Genomic DNA, 15,385 nt, shown 5'->3' with positions numbered 1-15,385 from the left:
CCTGATTGTTTTTTTTTATTCTGGTGTAAGACCCCAGGGGACGGGGTCTGGATTCACCAGGGAATTGGTGGGGAGAAAGGAGGGAAGGGGGAGAGAGAGGCTAGTTTCTCTCTGTGTTAGGATTACTGTCTCTCTCAGGGAGAGCCTGGGAGGAGGAGAGAGAAGGAGAGGGGGAAGGTGCATTTTCCTCTCTGTTTTAAGATTCAAGGAGTTTGAATCACAGTGATCTTCCAGGGTAACCCAGGGAGGGGAAGCCTGGGAGAGGCAACGGTGGGGGAAAGGGGTTACTTTCCTTGTGTTAAGATCCAGAGGGTCTGGGTCTTGGGGTTCCCCGGGCAAGGTCTTGCCAGGACCAGAGTGTACCGGGCACTGGAATTCCTGGTTGGTGGCAGCGCTACAGGTTCTAAGCTGGTAATTGAGCTTAGAGGAATTCATGCTGGTACCCCATCTTTTGGACGCTAAGGTTCAGAGTGGGGAATTATACCATGACACCTGGGTTTAGCAGGCCAATGCTCAAACCACTGAGCTATCCCTCCCCCCTGTGTCTGGCTGTGGTCATGCATTATGGTACTGTCAGTTGTGAGGGGAAGATAAGGAGCCTATTCTTTGGCTCTGGATATGTGGTAACCCTGCTAGCTGTCCTGTTCCTTTTGTCCCACTAATTAGCTGGCACAAACATCCTTCTTAATATTCACAAGTCAACAAGGGCAAGGGGAGTTATCCTGCCTGTGTGAGCGGTGCCTTATTACAGGACTGCCAGCTGCTGTCTTCTGGAGAAGAGGCAAAACAGAAGTCCACATCCTGCCAAAGGCCTAGTTTGCTAATGTTCATGTTTGTAAATTATCTGCAATAATAAGAAAGCATAAGGAGAAATGTCATTTGCTGTAATGTTGTAGTTCTAGCTGTCCCCTCAAAATGTTTCTGTAATGCTGAGGAGTACATGCTTTACGACACACAGTCAATGGATGGCACTGCCGGCTCTTCTACAGCTGAGCTTGCCTCCCGGGAGCTACCTTGGGTAAGGCATCTGTAGCTGTTTGCTCAATTTAAACCGTGCTCTCGAACTTGCTGCAAAGTGTGTACTGCAACATAACTGACAGCTACAGAGGGACTGATTCGCATTTCCACTAAATGGCTCTTTATGACACACTGGCAGTATTAAGGAATCTTAAAGTGTGGATGTAATTTACACCCTCTGTAATAATACCTAACTCTTACATAGTGTTTTTATAAGTAGATCCCAAAGCATTTTACAAGGGAGGTCAGTACCATTATCCAAATTTTTACATATAGGGCAACTGATGCACAGAGAGGGGCAGTGACTTGTCTAAGGTCATTCAGCAGGCCAGAGCTGGGAATAGAACCTAAGTCCCCATCCAGTGTTCTAGCCACTAGGCAGTGTAAAGGGGCCAAAGGTTTTGTCTTCCCTGCAAAACAAAAAAACAAACAAACAAAAAACCAGCATGCTTTTTTTTAATAGACCTCACTATCTTGATGTGCAGTTGTGAAGGAGACACCATACGGGTCCTCTTGGAGGAGACATAGTACAGGTAGTCTTCACCTTGATGTAGCTAGTCAAGGTCAACCCCATTACCCCTCCCCCCCCCCCCAAACCTGGGGTTTACCTCAGCCAGCTATCTGGACATAAAAGCTACCCTCACTTTTTTGTCTACTTGGATTTTCCACTGAGATGGCTATATTGAGTTACCTACCCCGAGTTTAAAACACATCTTTTTTTCAGAGAAGACACAGCCAAATGTAAATAAGAATCTGGCCAGAGTGTTTACTTAGTTCAACTATAAATCTTAATTCCACAGTCTCTTAATCTCAGGACTCTGTATTAATTGTGTTGCAGAAGTCAGTTCTCTTAAATGTTTAGACAATTGATTAGTATTCTGTCCCAGACTCTTGTCAACTCCTTAGAACAAACCACAGAGATTCAATAATGAGCCACATAACTGTGAGCATTGGGATCCACAAGGCACAGAACAGACTCCCAAAGTCTTTCCCAGCATGCACTGGCTTTAGTTGTAAACCTGGACTAGATTCTCTTTGCGTGTTGGAGGACAATATTGAAAAATCATAGGTGAGACATACAAAAGAAATGCTTAAGAAGCTCATGGAAAATTTCAAAACAATTCTGTTTAAAAACAATTAATTTGATCTGTAATTGTTTTTCTTCCTTAATTATCTTTTAATATGAGGAATATTTGCATAAAAAAAAGATCTTTCTTCCTGTACATAGCAGTTCATCTGTTCCTGCTGGCTGAGAATAAAGAGACATTCTGCACCTGAGGCCACTGGACCATATTCTGCTTTGTTACACTGGTGTAAATTTAGAGTAACTAATTAACTGAATAATGTTACTCGAGAGGAAAATTTGTCCAGGTGACTTTTAGATGGTGAATAAACAGCAAGAATGGACAACATCCTAAGCAACAAAGATCCTGATTTCATGCAAATGTCCTTGATAATTCAAAGAAAAGAAGAAAATAAACAGAAAAATAGACGAATGAAAGAGAAGCAGAATTGTCTGTAAATGGAGTGTTTTTCAAAGTACCCCAGCATGTGTAAGTGGGTGTTTTAAAAGGCATTACTATTGATCCAGGCTCAAAGGACTCTTTGTAATGAAACTCAGGATCTGACTCCACCCTCATTTTCACTGGGTATAAATCAGAAGTAACTCTATTGAATAAATGGTGTGGGGTTGAGGTAAAACTGATATAAGTGAAAGAAGGATTAGGGCCTTAATTACTAATTGGCCATAACAGAAAATTCAGCCCTATGGAAATTCTGAGTGGTTTCCATGGTACATCATCTCCCATGTGCGAGCTAGTCATTTTCCTCCTGGAAATGCTTTTGGTATAATTATCAATTTACTGTTCTTGCTTGGACTATTTTGTTTCTAACTGAGGACCCCAATTTGCAAAGTACTGAGCTCCCTCAACTCCACTGGTTTCAATGAGAGTTTGAGGGTGCTCCACTTTTTACAGAGCCAATCACTGTGTCTAGAGTTTTACATTCTAAACTCACTTATACCGTACAATTTCCTGTAAACTACTGCAAGCTATAGGATTATATGGGAACTACTCAGGGCAGAATTTAGCCTTAAAAAAAAAAAAGTATACACAGTGCCAACTTTTGAAATGTTTTGTGCCAGAAATTATAGGTTTTGGAAGATCTCTCTCTCTGCAGGCCATGATCTATTCCAAAGCGAATAGTACGAGTTATATCCTGCAGTCTCTTTCCTGGAGGGGGATATATATGTGTTTACTTTTCAGCATTCCCTTCTGTAAATAAAATTTGCCATGCTTGTATAGACTGGTGTTCACTAGCTGTTGCTAGCTCCCCCTTTGAGTTAAATGGTGCAAATTGTCCCTCAGAGGTACAATCTCGCACACTGAGAGACCTGGGAATCACAGCTGCACTGGCACAAAGCCATTATTACTAGTAAAACTTTGCTCTTCTGCCACATTCCATCCAAGGATCAAAGTGTGCTACAAACATTAACCGAGTCTTATAACTCCCTTTGAGATAAGCATTGCTGCGCTAATTTTATAGTTATGAAAACTGGTGCAGAGAGACTATATTAACATTTTTGAGAAGTTGAAGGTGCGATTGTGCTAATACTTAACATGTAAGTGTGCAGGGTCACTGATTGTCTCCTTCAAGGTAGACTGTGACTCTTGGCAACGTACAGGACATAATTGATGGATTTGCAGCAATGGGGATCTTGAACTGTGGTGGAACAGTAGCTGGCATGTGTATCCCTATTTTAATTGCCACAGAGTACATCAACAGAAAGGGCTACTTTTCTGTGAGTATGCTAGCATTAGTGAATCACCAAGTATGCTTCACTGACATCAGTATTGGCTGGTCAGGAACGGTGTACAACACTTGCATCTTTAAGAACACAAGACTATTCAGAAAGCTACAAGCAGGGACTTTCTTTCCTGAGTGGCTGATTACCATTGGGAATGTTGAAATGTCAGTGGTGATCTTGGGGGACCCAGCCTACCCTTTGCTCCCCTGGCTCATGAATCTGTACACTGGTCACCTTGACAGCACCAAAGAAAGATTCAACTACTGGCTCAGCACATGCAGAACTGAATGCACATTTGATAGATTGAAGGGGTGCTGGTGTTTACTCAAAAGATTGGGATATTTTTCTCACTGAAAACCAATGGTTATACCTGCCTGCATTTTTTAGTCAGGGTGTGTAAAGCCATTGAACATAACTGTAAACCATGTATTTGATGGAAAGCTCTTCAAACCAGAGGGTGCTGCCACACTCCCAGCACCTCTTGTTCCAGCACCTATGACTGCTTGCTGTGTCCTGCAAAATATTTGTGAAACAAAAAGAGAAAAGTTGCCACCGGGTGGTGGATTGGCTGTCTGCTGTGTTTGAACAGCCAGACACAATCGTGTTAGAAGAGCTCAGTGTAGAGCTATCCAGCTCCATTATGTCCTAGTGCATTTCCCTCTCCTTTTCCTGCTGGGAGTCCTGGGCCTTTTTCCTGTCCACTCTTTCCTTCTCCATACAGTCTCTAATATTCATCCTCCAGGCTCTCAATTCACAGTCTGATGCAGCACCAGCTTGCAGGATCCTGCTGAACATGTCATCCAGAGTCCTCTTTTTTCTCTTCATCTACCTCAGGCATTGCTTGGGTGTGGAGAGGGAACCTCTCAAGGCTGCAACAGCAGTAGCTACAGAGAAAATACAGAGAGGTACCATTGTGAGTATAGTCAGAACAGAAAACAAAAGTTTCAGAACTCCCTTCCCTTGCTCCCCTAAAGTTTTAAACAAGACATACTTATTGACACGTCTGCATCAACATGCTTGTTCATGGTGCCAGTCACAGCACCAGCTATGGTGAGCCTGGCCTGCTAGGAGTGAGGGAAATGAGGGAATTGCTCGGTTGCATGAGTATAGGCAGTGGCACTGAATACTGGCACCATTTTCCCCAGGCAATGATGATTTTAGCTGATATCTCACTCCTAATGGTAACAAAGACACAGAAAACACAGCTGCTGCTGTTGTCCTGAAGCTGCCTGGGCCCGTATGCTGCTAGCCTGTGTACTGCAGTGGTACCTGCTGAAGTTATTGCTGACTGGCGTGGGAAGCTGTCTGACTGCAAAGGAAGAAGTAAGGCTGTCACCCCTGGAAACCTTTGAGAGAGGATTGCAGATTACCTCCACGGAAGTTTCATTCTGATCTCTCAGGAGGATTTAAGGGACATCTCTGCATACATAACAAACTGCTCCATATGCCACCTTCCCTGCTGCCTAACTTTAGAGGGGAATGAAAAGCAGGTAACAACTCCTCCTCTCACCCATGCTTGACTGCCAGGACTGATTGGACTGCAGCGGAGTCTCAAACAGGTCTTGGCTCGCAGCAGAGCTGGATGTCCCTCCTCCTCCTCCTCTTCCTCTTCTCCTCCTCCTCGCTGTTGACGCCAGGAGCCTGTAACTGAGGCTTCTTGGAGGTATCTGTGGGGTGGTGGTGGGTTCTCCACCAAGTATGACATGCAGCTCTTTGTAAAAGTGGCAGCTCTGCCACTCTGGGGTATGAACAATTCACACCTTGAGAGATGTAGTTAAGCCATCTTAAGCCCTGGTGCAGACACTGCGAGGTTGATGGAAGAATTCTTCCATTGACCTAGATACCACATCTCGAGGGGGTGGTTTTCCTACAGTGATGGAAAAACCCCTTCTGATGCTGTAGCAGCCATGCTATAGTGGCTGTTCTGCTGTAGCACTTGTAGTGTAGACATAGCCAAAGTAAATTGGACAGAGACACATGATGAGTAAGCAAGACAGCTAGGAAGAGAACCTAGAACTCTTGACTCCCTTGTCTCTTGCTCTGACCCGCAGACAAGAGCATTTCCTTCATTCTTTGGTTAAAATTATTCTGATCTGTAGTGGAGCCTTTAGTGAGATACAGCATGTTTATAACTGAACTTTTAATTAGATCTTTCCACTACTCAACAGCTTGCACACGTTATATGGTTTCTGGAATGGGAGTAACAAATGTAAAGTAAGCAGGGGATGGGGAGAGATGCTAATGGTTTGATGAAACAGAGCAACGGCTGAAACTTGCCAGTGGATTTGGAAGACTCACTGAGCATGGATTTGAACTGGGATCTGCCACCGCTCAGGTGAGTGGCCCTGCCACTAGTTTATGAGATATTCTGAGATGGGGCTCCCTCACTTTCAGTTACTGACGTTGTTCTACTTTATTTAATTAATTAAATATTAATTGGGCCAGAGACAGTATTAGAATGATACTAAGCCTAGTGGTTAGGGCACTCATCTGAGCGATAGCAGATCATCATATCAATAGCTTTTCATCAGGCGGAAGGGGGACTTGAACTCTAGGGTGTTCCACATCCTGGGTGAGTGTCCTAGCCACTTGGCTAAAGGTTAAAAGAGAGGGTGTTATCCTTCTCCTTCCCACCCAACCCAGCTATTTTGTGTGAACTTGTGTGCAGGGCCTGATTGATAGGTGACTTCTGAGAGCACATGCTGATTGAGCCTTGTGTGCAATTTTAGGCAGCTGAATGCCTTTTTCCCCCTCTTTTGTGAATCACAAGTAGAGGTAGGCACTAGGGTGACCAGATGTCCTGATTTTATAGGGACAGTCCCGATATTCAGGGCTTTTTCTTATATAGGCGCCTATTACCCTCCACCCCCTGTCCTGATTTTTCACATTTGCTATCTAGTCACATTTTCCTATAATCTTCTTGCAGCTGGAATTTAGGTGCTGAACTCTGTGAGAAAGGCAGGACTTAACACCACCCCTCCCCTTGGCAGCCTCTCCTATTGGCTAGCTTTGGTGCTTCCTCGCCTAGCATGCTGGCTTTGTGACTTGCTGTCTCTCCCCATTCATTGTGTAGGAGCATAGGCATCTAACTGAGGCTTTGTGGATCACAGTGTTGTTCCTGTGATTTTCTAGGCACCTAAAAGTGAGACGCCCTGACACTCAGCGTCACAACACCCAACTCCCTTTGTGGAGGTAGGCCTAGGCTTTTAAGGTGCTGAGCTGAATGAGACTCAGCTGTGTCTAACGAGCTCCCCAGCTGGAGCTGCCTCCCTGAGCTGCCCCTGAACTGTAAATCTGTTCCACCAAATCCCAGCTCACTGTCTGGCTTTGCAGGACCTCTTGCTAAGGTCATCTTTGGGTTGGGGTGCATAAAAGCTGTGGGGATCCCTCCCAGCAGCACCAAGAGATCTGTACATCTCAACATGATTCACATCACTAATATGCTTAAATAGTATAGGTTGGGCCCTACCAAATTCACAGTCCAATTTTAAGAATTTAAAAAATCTTAAGTTTCCTGGTTTCAGATATTTAAATCTGAAATTTCATGGTGTTGTAACCTTGGGGGTCCCACCCAAAAGGCAGTTGTGTGTGGGGGGTGTAGGAAGGTTATGGTATTGCCACCCTTACTTCTGTGCTGCTGCTGACAGTAGCACTGCAGTCAGAGTTGGGCTCCCAGCCAGCAACTGCAGAGCTTTCTGCAGCCGGGAGAGGTTCCCTGAGGTGGGTCTGACTGACCAAGCCTGTGCTGGGGAAGAGGAGTCCAGTCCCTCCTCAGCCCATCTGGGACTAGAAGCTGGAGCCTAGCACATGGTCAGGGCCGGGTTAACTTTTTGTGGGCCCGGCACCAAACATATTTGTGGCCCCCCAGGGGAATGATTGTAAAAGGGGCCGGGGGCAAAAGCACAGTGGGGCAGGAGCTGGGGTTGGTCTCTGGAGCAAGGGAGGGGTCAGGGGTAAACTGCAAGCGCAGCAGGGCTGGGGAGGGGGTAAACAGGATCCCGCCTGCCCCCGCCGCCCCTGCCCACATAGAGCGGGTACCTACCTGGTTCTAGCCCATTCTCTTTGTCTCTCTGCACTGAGCTGCCCCTCCTTCTGCAGCAGCAGGGCAGGTTCTCTTCCAGCCCTCTGGGGTGGGTGTTGGGAGTGGGAGGAGCGGGGGCTAATGTGGTTATTCCTATAATCGGACATTTACTTTCCAGTCAGCACTGCTAACCGGGCACTCAGGTCCCGTTTTCTACTGAAGTTTCCAGTCTAAAACTGAATACCTGGCAACAGGGCTGCCAGAAAAGCCTGAGGAGGGGAGAGGGGCAAGCAATCATTTTTTAAAGTAAGAGAGCTAAACCTTAAGGGGGGCAAGTGGTGGGTGGGCTAGGGAGTGGAGAGGAGCTAGTGGGCAGGGCCATGGCTGCTGTACTGCCCAGGTAGGTTGTGGGGATCGGCTGACCTAGAATCCAAGGCCGGTGCAAGGATTTTTGCACCTTAGGTGAAGCTTCAACTTTGCCCCCCCTGCCCTCCCTGGAGCATCACTTATTATAAATTTTCAAAAATGAATACAGTAGAGTCACATCTTATGCGGGGGTTAGGTTCTAAGGTCAGCGCGTAAGTGGAAAATCGCGTATAGTGAAAATTATCATAAACTACAGTATACACTAGAACAGCGGTCCTCAACCTCTGGCACGCGTGCCAAAGGTGGCACGTGAGCTGATTTTTTTTTTAATGGCAGGCTGTGGATCCTCGTCACTGCTGAGCCTGCTGCCGGCCTGGGGTTCTGTTCACTCAGCTACCAGCCGGGTCCCAGCCAGCGATTCCGTTCAGCCTCCTGCCGTTTACCCAGGCCGGCAGGAGGCTGAGCGGGGCCAGTGGCTGAGACCCTGGCTGGCAAGGGGCTGGCAGCTGGAACCCCAGATCATCAGTGGGCTGAGCAGGGCCGGCATCCGGGATCCCGGCTGGCAAGAGCTGGCCCACTGCTGGCCCTGCTCAGCCTGCTGCCGGCTGAGTGAACAGAACCCCAGGTCAGCAGCAGGCTCAGCGGCAGCTGGGACTCACAGCCTGCCATTAAAAAAGAATCGGCTTGCGCGCCACTTTTGGCACATGTGCCGTAGGTTGAGGACTCCTGTTCTAGTGTATACTGTACTTTATGGTCATTTTCACTATACACGACTTTCCTCCTACGTGGTGACTTAACCCCTGTGTAAGGTGTGATTCCACTGTAGTGTAAAAAAATTTTTTTGGGCATCGCTTTTTGGCACCCCCAAATCTTGAAGCCTTAGGCAGTCGCCTAGTTTGCCTAGTGGTTACACTGGCCCTGACAGTATCCCCAGCCCAGGTGACGTGACAGCCAGTGGTGGATTTAGAATTAGTGGGGCCCCCCAGCCCTGTGCTCAGCTTCATTTTTGGGATTCCTTTTTGGGACCCAGCCAAGAAAAAGAACATTCTCTCTTATCTCCCCCTGCCTCCATTTTTCATTCTTTTTTTCTTCCTCCTCCTCCTATAAGTAATAGCAAGTAAATGAAAATAAAGTGAGGTACCTTGATTGTTCTTGTAGTCTAACTTATTTTTCCACAGACCACTTGAAAATCACAGAGGGTCTCGAAGGACCACTTAATGATCTTTCCAAATATTGTAAAAAAATGTTCAGGTGCGGGGTCTAGCCAGGAGCTAGGGCAAGGGAGGGGGCTCAGGGTTGGGGCAGGAGGTTGAGGTGTGGAGCATTTACATGGGGCAGCTCCTGTTTGGTTCTCAGGATGGGAGTGGGGATGTGGAGGGGTGCAGGAGTCAGGGCAGGGGGCTGAGTGTGTGTGAGGGGGGTTGCAGGAGTCAGGGCTGGGGCTGGGGAGGTGGGGGTCTAGGGGTCAGGACAGGGGGCTGGATGTGCTGGATGTGTGTGAGGGGGTGCAAGGGGCTGGGTGTGTGTGTGGAGTGCAGGAGTCAGGGCAGGGGGCTCAGGGAATGTGAGAGGGTTAAGTGGTCAGGATGGGAAGGGGGCTGGTGGTGTGGGCTGGGGTTGTGGGGGTGCTCACGTAAAGGTCTGGAGGGGATATGCCCCAATTGAGGATTAGTTAATTGTTAACAGACTTTTCATCCATTATAACAGTAGAATTAATCAAGTTTAAGCCTGCTGAGCCATCATCCAGGCAGACCTGTCGCTCCTTGGGATACGGAACTATCACTGCTGGTGGGTTTGAAATGATTGTGTGTGCTTGAACTCAAAGAAAGAAACAATTATTTTGAGATATTGACCAAGGCCATCAGACTTCTGCTTCTGAAAATAGGAACAGTAAATTGAATATCTATCCAGGGAACATTTGTACCAAGGAGGAATATTCAGAGGATTTTTGGTGGGCAGGGATGGGATCCTCAACATTTATTCAAGGCTGAGTCTGTTAGAATCATTATTCCCTATTACATAGCAGTACCTCACCACAGGCTTTTTATATGTCAAAGCAGCCAGATAACAAACCCTATTGTTTCCCACTCAGATCTTCAGGAAACAGGATGCTATTTTAACTAACTTAGCAATGAAAATTGTCAGCTGTAAGCTTTACTATGCTAAGCAGATCCATGGGGTGCTGACTCATGCCACAGGTACAAATGTCTGTGCTGGTAAACAGTCCATGTGAGTTCTGCTTTTAAATGCAGCCTTTGGATTCAAAGATGTTCTTGATATCTTACTTCATAGTGCTTGACCCTGGGAACATTACGTACAAGGGTTGTAAGCACAGTTTGCCTGGGGAGTGTATTAAACAGTATTTACAGAAAGATGGGAAGAACAACAAAGCTTGTGTAGCTTTCACAATTATTGTCAATAATTGGCAAAAAGGAATATATATCGTGATACAATAAGGCTTACACTTGATTAATTCTTCCATTATAATGGGTGATGAGCTGGTGATAATGAATAAGTTAAAATAAAAAGAAAAAATAGCTCCTAGTAGGAATTCCTTGGAGAGAGAGAAAGAAAGAGAGAGTGAGTGTCAGTGAAAATAACGTCTCTACATATGGTCTCCCATTGTGTTTTAAAATTTTATTGTGAAGGGAGTGATGTTTTAGGGTTTGGCTACCTCAACTCACACTTAACTTAATGAGAGACTTTCCTTCCAGTGGTAGTTCAATTGAATCACAGCTGTTGCTTTAGGAGGGATTCAGTGTTTTCCCTCTCCAGTTCAGCATCCACCACTAAGACATAGTGAGAAGGAAATGCAGACACAGGGCTGTATGCATAATGCATGTTTTTCTGGAACAGCATAAACAGTATCTGTACCTTGCTATCCTGTGAATAGGCTATTTCCTGCAAAATATAAAGTAGGGCAATCCACATTTGAGCTAGAGCTCTAGACACAACCCAACAAGGACCCAGTCCAACTCACAGAGAAGTCAATGGCTGAGGCTATGTCTACACTATCACTGCAAGTCAACCTAAGTTATGCAACTCCAGCTACACGAATAACACAGCTGGAGTCGACGTAGCTTAGGTCGACTTACTGCGGTGTCTACACCACACTGAGTTGACAGGAGACACCCTCCAGTTGACTTATCTTCTCTCATTCCTGGCGGAGTACCGGGGTCGACTGGAGAGCTCTCTGCCATCGATTTTGCTTGTCTTCAGTAGATGCATTGATGAACCTCGATTTCCTCTAGCCCCCTGGAGGAAAAGCTGCTTATAGAATCTTTTGCCGGTATAGCTGCATCTACTCAGGTTTTTTTTTTTGCTAACAGAGCTGTGTTGGTTAAGGATGTGGATTTTTTCACATCCCTGACCAACATAGGTACGATTGCAAAACTTTGTATTGTAGACCTGGCCAATGTCTTTGGAAGTGAATTAAGCTAAACCTAATTAAGACCACTCTAATTCTGAATGAGAGTATCCACACATGGATTTAATGCAGTTTAACAAATCCGATTTGAATGCACACCTTTAGTTATTTCAGATTATTATTATTATTATTATTTATTATTTTGAGTGTCCCTGTGTAGACAACTGTAAATAAAGCAGTCTTCTGGGATAAACCTTAAGGGAAAGAAGAACAGCGTGCCCTGGCCTATCTTCCAACACTCCCTACCAAAATCTGAAGCTCATTTAGAAAGGAGCGGTATGAATCCTAGAATATTAACCAAAACTGAGGCTTGGTCTACCATCTAAAACTAAGATCAACCTAGCTATGTCACTCAGGGCTGTGAAAAATTTCACACGCTTTCCACCATAGTTAGGTCAACCTAACCCCCTGTGTAGACATGGCTAGGTCAATGGAAGGATTCTTCTGTCAACCTATCAACTGCCTCTTGAAGAGGTTTATTACCTACATCAATGGAAAAACCTTTTTCGTTGCTGTAGGAAGAATCCATGCTACAGTGGCATAGCTGTAGCACCCTAATTGTGACACTGTAGTATAAACGTACCCAAGGCTTCGCCTAACTAAAATCCCTGATATAGGGTATTGGTTGGTAACAATGCCAACAGAAGAGCGCTACTGTGCTTAGCTAATATTGTTCAGGAAGGTGATTGCTATGCAGGCAGAACTCCTTTTGTTGGCTTACATTATGTCTCCATGAGGGGGCTCTGCTGGAATAGTTGTACCAGCAAAGACTCCATAATGAAGACAAGCCGGAAATAACATTTAATATAGGCTCATAGATTCTAGAGCATAGCTTTGATGTTAATAAACCTTTTCTCCTGTTTTTGTAACGACATTCAGGGTTTGAAGAGTAGTAAAGTTGTTGCATGTTTAGTGTATGGCTCGACTACTTTTTTCCACAAGAAAAATGTTACTGCAAGAGGCAGTCCTTTAAATATTGTAGGAAGAACTTTGCTAAGATCATAACAAAATGCTTTGTCAGTTAGGGTATTGAGCAGAGGGCCTAAAGGCAAACCATGGATGAAATTATGACCAATCTGACTAAATTGTAGAATTCTGAGGGTTACACATGCATGATATAAGGTGCATAAATGGAATATGAAAAGGTGTTCTTAACTAGGTAAAGTCTTTACATTACACCTTGTATGACTGATCCTTGCATGCCATGCATCGACTAAGATGATCCATGCACTTTTGTTGGTCTGGGCAGAATTTCTGCATAGGAGGCAGGCACTTTGGCTGCTTATGTACCAAGAGCGTGGGGGTTGGGCAGGGAGGCTCATACATTCATACACTTTTAAGGCCAGAAGGGACTGTTGTGATTATCTATTTTGATCTTCTGCATGAGAAGCCATAGAATTTCCATGATTTAATTCCTGCTTCAAGTCAGATAGCTGTGGTTGAACTAGAGCATATCTCAGAAAAACATCCAATGATGTAGAATCCGTCACAACTCTTGCTAAGTTGTTCTAATGGTCAATTACCTTCACTGTTTAAAAAAATCATCTTCTGTCTAATCTGATTTTTGTCTCGCTTCATCTTCCATCCATTGGGTCCAGCCACTGTGTCTGCTAGATTGAAGAACCCTCTATTATCATGTTTCTGCCCCCCATGTGTAGATTTTGCTCAAATCATTCCTTAAACTTGTTAAACGGATCTCACTGATAATTCATGCTGCCCAAACCTTTAGTCATTCTTGTGGCAGGGACTGGATGGATGCAGAGCGGAAAGCATGGTTCATCCTCCAAGGTCCCTAGAGTGAGTTTCCCAGAGCTCCCCCCTAGGGTGGTGTGTCTATGGCTACACTTGAAATTTCAAAGCATTGTCGCGGCAGTGCTTTGAAGTGTGAGTGTGGTCGGAGCGCCAGCGCTGGGAGAGAGCTCTCCCAGCGCTGCACGTAAACCACATCCCTTACGGGTGTAGCTTGCAGCGCTGGGAGCCGCGCTCCCAGTGCTGCGGCACTGATTACACTGAGGCTTTACAGCGCTGTATCTTGCAGCGCTCGGGGGGTGTTTTTTCACACCCCTGAGTGCGAAAGTTGCAGCGCTGTAAAGTGCCAGTGTAGCCAAGCCCTCTGTCCTTCCTCAGCACAAGCTCAGCCCTGTAAGGGTGCTAGCTTGCCTCCAAAGTGCTTCAGTGAGAGAAAGATGCTTTGACTGCAAAAGAACCATTCGGATTCCTTTAAACGCATTATTTGGTTGCCAGGAAGCTGTGGATCTAGTTTAGTTTAGCTCTCTCTAGCCCATATTTGTAATTAAAGCTAGTATTTGGCACAAGAGACAAAAACTAAGGGTATTTAGGAGCCTTTATATAAAGTACACCTAAAAGAAGCAACCAGGAAGACAAAGCAGTCTTTCCTCTGTTTCTTTACCATACTAAACAACTCTCAGTAATAAAGACTTTAACAGAGTGTAAAATGTTGGGCACCTTGACTACTTGCTTCAATGCAGAGAAAACCTTCCATGTTGAAAGAAAACTGTTCCATGCCTCTTTGCAATTCTTTTGTTTCTCTGGCAACCAAATAAAGGAGGTATTTGCACTCTGCTGAGCTCATTAAGTGTGTGAGTGAGAATTTAAGGGTTTTAGCATACTATGTAATCCCTGTGGCTGGAGCTCTAGAGGTAGGGAGCCGGCTACTATCATCTGTGGGTGAACTGGAGAAAGAGCAGATAGAAACTCCACAGGGAAGGAGCTCTCTGCACCATCTACTGGTGAACCAAGAGATCTATTTAAATGAGCTTTCTACCCAGAAATCCTCCAACTGAGGGTCTGGGGAGACACCAGAACTGTACACAGACTCTTGAGTTGAACTGAGAGGGAAGGGATGGGAAAGGCCTACTTTGTGGCAAGGATTCTGCTCAGTGGTCCTATATGCTATTTTGATCTTGCTCCAGAAAAGACTTCACAAAGAGACAACATACAGGCATCTTCGCAAGAAAAGACTGTGCAGAGTTGACTTTGTGGGAAGAGGTGACTTGGGATGATGCAGCTCTTTGCTGACGCTGCAGAGGGCAGCCACAGAGCTGAATGAACTCCCAGGAGGGTCCCCTTCAGTACCAATACAGCTGAAATTGCTAAAGTAGGGTTATGTGGGGGAGTCTCAGAATCAGACCAGCTAGCACCTCCCCTTGGGGTGGAGCCAGGGCTGCCTGACTGCTCTCTTGAACTCTGGTATTATTCTAACCATTGACACCAAACTGTGAGTGGGGTGTAATGGAGGGGGGAAGTAGTGTGATAAAGGGATATTTGTTTATTGGATGTTTATTGGTGGATGGGAAACTGAGTTAAAAGATGCTGTGGGGCTGGATGTTTTATTTTATGATTTAATTATATAGCTATATTGTTGCTGTGTTCCATGGTTCCCTAATAGTCTTTCCTTGTTTCCTATGCAGACTCAGTCCTTGCAAGTGGGGAAGTATTGACTCTGAAGTGTGTCCTGGGAAGGTAATTTGTTCTTCCCAGGTCTATACTTGGGGACACGAGTTGCTGGTGTTGGTTAGTTTTTAGCAGAACTGCTAGATCGGGGTAGGCAACCTATGGCACGTGTACCGAAGGCGGCACGTGAACTGATTTTCAGTGGTACTCACACTGCCTGGATCCTGGCCACTGGTCCAGGGGGCTCTGCATTTTAATTTAATTTTAAATGAAGCTTCTTAAACATTATAAAAACCTTATTTACTTTACATACAACAATAGTTCTTCTTCGAGT

Source organism: Gopherus flavomarginatus, chromosome 11 (genome assembly GCF_025201925.1).
Source record: "Gopherus flavomarginatus isolate rGopFla2 chromosome 11, rGopFla2.mat.asm, whole genome shotgun sequence".
NCBI classification, from domain to species: domain Eukaryota; kingdom Metazoa; phylum Chordata; order Testudines; family Testudinidae; genus Gopherus; species Gopherus flavomarginatus.
The sequence above is the reverse complement of the archived record's forward strand: the minus strand, read 5'-3'. Positions refer to the sequence as shown.